We start from the raw sequence: 4,881 nt of genomic DNA on the forward strand, positions 1-4,881 counted from the left end.
AGAGTTCCATGAACTTTTCTCATACTTCAGACACAAATGAGCACCCCATGAAAGTGCCTGGCCACTCCAGGAAGACATCAGTGTACTCCTGGTGTATTCCTGGTGGCTCAGAGACGGTCCTCCACACACGTTTCTGTAGCACCTGCTTCCTTCTCCACAGGTCCCGGTGCCTTCCTTTCTCTGGCCTCCTGCTAAAAGTCAACAGTACCTGTCAGGCAGGCAGGGTGACAGACTGTGGTTTGTGTGACCTGTGGGCTCTGGGGACCAGGGGAGCTTTGTTTACTTCTGAGGTCACACACGAGCTCCTCACACAGGTGTGCCACCTGCCAGTCAGCCTCAGGGGCCAACCAGCACCACAGCTGGAAAAACCACCCAGAGCCCTCCTGTTCCTGTGTGGCCTTTCATATGCTGACAAAGCACGTGTCTGTGTGTCCTTAGCAGGGATGAACGATGGGGGGAAAGTGTCAATTATTAAAACAAAAATAACTGAAACAGGAAATGTCATCTTAGCATACAGACCACCAGGCTCAGTGGCCAACAGTGTTTAATTAGTGTTAATCACATAAACGTTGTCTGTTGATTTAACAAACTGTGATGTAACGGTGTTTGGAGGATGGGGAAGGAATGTGTGTACATGTTCACGTGTACATGTGACGTCCGCAGTGGGAAGACGGTGTACGAACCAAATATTTATCTTCCTGAGCAGGAAATCGACAAGAGTATCTGGAAAAGAGGACAATGAAAAGAAAGGAAGAGCTCAACTTGGAGCTGAGAGGGTTCTTGGTCACGGCTCTCACTCAGCCCGCCAGCCCACCAGTTCCTACAGCCGATCTTTCTCACTCATCCGCTGTTACATTTTCTTCTTCCTTTGTGGGTTTCTAACTTTCTAATTTAAATTTAAATTTGGGAGCAACACAGTGAGTGTGTGTCCCTTTTTGTTTTCCACTGGTTCATTTCTTACTTAAAGAAGTCCTAGCTAAATTCTTCTGTGACTGGATCCTTCTTATACAAAGGGAACAATACCTTGTCTCCTTATTTCTACTTCTTACTCTCTCATTTTCCATCTGTCTTTCACTTCCTCCCCAGGGCAGTCACAGTGAAGTGGAGAGGGCAGAAAGGATTTCCAACTTGCTCACGAGAACACCGATGCTCTGACAGGACTTTTCTGAGACGCCAGGAGGTCTCGAGGCTTCCTGCCCAGCTTGGCCTCTTGGCTATGCTGCCTCTCTGATTTCATGTTTGATCCATGTGACAGAACTTGTTTTTCTAGTGCGCTCCTGGCGAGTTCTGCAGGCTCGGGGGTTTCCTCGTCGGCTGACTAACCCCGAGACCCTCGGTATTTTCAGCGTTATCTCCTGAGCAGGAGGCCACCTCATTCCATGGATGCTTCCACAGCTCCACGTGGAATAAAATGCCGACTACAACTGAAAAAACTGCAGCATGTTGCAAAATCAAGCTATGTGACTGTTACAGCCACAAAATTGAACACGAATCCACGTAAGACACACAAACGTGACCACTAAGAGGATCCGCCTGTTCAGTGAGTACGATGAGAAGCAGAAAGGATGTTCTCTGAAGCCCACTGGCTCATGTTCTTAGGAGTCCCTACTTCTAAAGTTTCCTATAACCCTGTGTTTAAAGGGGCATTTGGGTCAATCCCCAGAGAGGACATGGCTTTTGTACTCTGAACCTGTTCCACAGTCTGGTTTCCTAGCACATTTATAAATCGTAACGGGCAAGCAGGAAGATACGAGGCCTGGCTTGGCCTAAGGTGTCCTTGGCCAGCAGGGCGTTGTAACAGCAGCTGCTCCCAAGCCTGCCTTGCCTCCTGCCTTCCCAACGCCCAGCAGAGCACTGTGGGCCCCACATGCTCCCCTATTAGACAGTCATGGTGGCTTAACAGCCAGGATTTCTTCTCTCTCTGCATCTGGAAGGGTTTGCTCATAATCAAGTTAAGTCCTTCCTCTGCCTCCCACGGCCAAGGTCCTTCAGAAGAGTCAGGATACAGATACCTGGGTGGTGCGCACAGCTCAGTGTCTGACTACTAAATGAAACGTTGCTGGTTCGGACCTATCCAGAGGCACCTTGGAAGACAGACCTAGAGAGCTGCTTTTGAAAAGTCACAACTTTGAAAACCCTGTGGAGAGGTTCTATGAAAGACGTGGGGTCACCGCAAGTCTGCATTGACAGCAAAAAACCACCGTAACTATCCATCTGTGTGTTCGTGCATGTGTATATACATGCATGTTCTTTCTACCACAACTTTTCCACTTTTCTCCAAAAGTCTTCATACAAAAATCTAAAACTCTGTCCCCAGCCAAGCAGGGCAGTCAGCTGTGAACTGGAACACACCTCTGCGGAAGCACTTCCCCTTCTTTCTCTGCGAGGCCTAGCTACCTCCTACTCCCCCCTTCCTTTGGCCAAAGGCTTCCAGAAGTCTTTGATCTACTGCCACCCCCTGTAGTCCTCGGAGCAGGCAAAGCCTGTGGGTGCTTTTCACAGTGATGCCACAGATTCAAACACTGTCAGGTCACCAGCCTGCAACCGTGAGGACTACGTGGAAACTGACTTGCAATGCCAGGACAAACACCTACTAGGAATCCATCCATCCACCTACTAAGTCATTGACCTCTCCCTCCTTGTGAGTTTCCTTCAGTCCATGTGCTGTAAGAGAAAGGAAAGAGGAGGAGAGGGAATTCCAGGAAAAAGAACAAGAAGCAAGCAGTCGACGCAATGTGCGACGAAGGCCTGCTTAGGAATGGACAGCGACTTCATCTCTGTAGCAGCAGCTCCTAACCTTTCTTGAGTTACCTCATGACTCAGGTGTGTCGGACCCAAGCCATGGTCTTTTCAATCACCTCATGTGCATGTGAAAGCTGGATCATGAAAAAGGCAGGCAGAACTGATGTGTTCAAACTGTGGTGTTGACCGAGGGTATCAAATACATGGTGGACTGCCGAAAGAGCAAACAAATCGATCTTAGAAGAAATACAGCCAGAATGTTCCTGAGAAGCAAGGATGGTGACACTCTGGCTTACTTACCGTGGACGTGTCACCAGGACTCCAGAAAAGGACACCATGTTTGGTAAAGCAGAGGGCCTACAGGAACGAGGGAAACCCCAGCGCGGGGGATCGATACAGCAGCTGCACAGCAACGCGAGGGTCGTGAAGATGGCATGGGACCAGGCAACGTTTCATTCTGCTGTACACAGGTCACCGTGAGCCGACTCCACGGCAACTAACAGTAACCCACCAAAACACCTTTGAAGTGCAGACTCCTTTCTTCAGGAAAAAATGCACACATGTACATCAGTAATTAGCCTACAATCTCCTGTGGGTTCATGGAGACACCCTCCCCAGTACTACATGGACTACAGGTTAAGAATCCCTATTTTAGAAGATGCTGTCAAAAGTGCCTCTAAAGGTGGTTGGGAAATTAATCTTAACCACAAAGAAATTTCCATAGGAAACACAGCTACCATCATGAAAAACAAGATCAAGAACCAAGGCTCCTCAAAGAATGTTTTTGGTTCACCAGGGGCCGACTCTTCTCCAAATCTATGTAGCTATGGCTCACATGAATTCATTTACTAGTCATAAATCACATTCCGACGCATGCTGAGGAAGAATCATCCCTTCTGAAGTACAGTGGAGTGAGCCATCTGGAAGCAATTGAAACACGCCAGCAAGAGAGTTCAGTCCCACAAAAGTGATTTCCACAGACATGTCTGTTGGTTTTTGGAAAATTTTGTTTGCTTCCTCTTGCCCTTCATTTCAGGGTAGACTGATAACTTGGACCACTCTGCAAGTCTCCTGCACACTTGGAGACATCTGTTTTAGAGTCAGGATGATGTCACAGTCTGGCTCTAAAAATAAAGAAGACCATACTGGTCAGGACAGGCTAGCTCATGCTGCGTGACAAGCAACCCCAACATCTCAGTGGCTCAATAAGAGAAATGTTTCTTGCTCATGCAAATTCCGCCACAGGTCAAAGCAGCTGCCTGGGCCATCTTGGCTCCACGTGTTAGCCCAGCTCTCCAGGCTTCTTCAAGTTTTTGGCTCCTGGGTATCAACACTCAACTCCATGACCCCATGGGAATAAGAGAAGAGCTGCTGAGATGAGGGTCTGCAACTACATGCTTTCACCTGGAAGTCACTGCCAATTACATGTCTTCAGCCAAACCAAGTCACTTAGTCTTCTGGTGACAGGGCAGTGGGTCCAGAAGAAGGTGCAAACTGAATGGTGATAAATGTAATGTCACCCTAGGGACTACGGAAACAGCTCCAAAATGCCAATAAATTTTGAAGAATGTGTGCACGCCATTCCCTATGAATGAGAAAACTACCCCAACTTTAGATTCTAAATGATAGGACCTCCACTTCCAGCAGAGACAGTAAGAGAGGTGGGTTTTCCCTCCACTTCTCCACAAAGCAACGGAAAACAAGACAGTACCTTCGACACATGGCTTCAGACATCAAGCAACAGGCAGTGCAGGCTGTGATCACCAGGAAAGGGAAACGAACAAGATGAGCACAGGACAGCCCCCAAATTTTTGCCTGAATGCTGTTTCCAGGCCTGGCACAGGAAGGGGGCACAGAGGGAGCTCGGTGGTGGTCCTGCTGAGGAGACAGGTTAGAGTTCTGGGAGGCCAAGGGGACTAGAGTTTGAAGGGCTGAGTACAAGAGGGACGGGAGCTACATGGAGAGAGAGTGAGAAACCTGGAGAACAGCTTAAGAGTGCCCTAGAGATGGATACTCATGGGGCCACCAGAAGCAGGTGGGACACAGTTACCAAACTCAGGGCAGGGAACAGTCCATATCGTCAAAGCCAGCGTGTAAAGACCTCATGAGATGGGGCATCTGGGAGGATCCTCAAGGGCA

The sequence above is a fragment of the Orycteropus afer genome, unplaced genomic scaffold (assembly GCF_000298275.1).
Source record: "Orycteropus afer afer isolate SDZICR_OR568_19922 unplaced genomic scaffold, OryAfe1.0 scaffold00135, whole genome shotgun sequence".
NCBI classification, from domain to species: Eukaryota; Metazoa; Chordata; class Mammalia; order Tubulidentata; family Orycteropodidae; genus Orycteropus; species Orycteropus afer.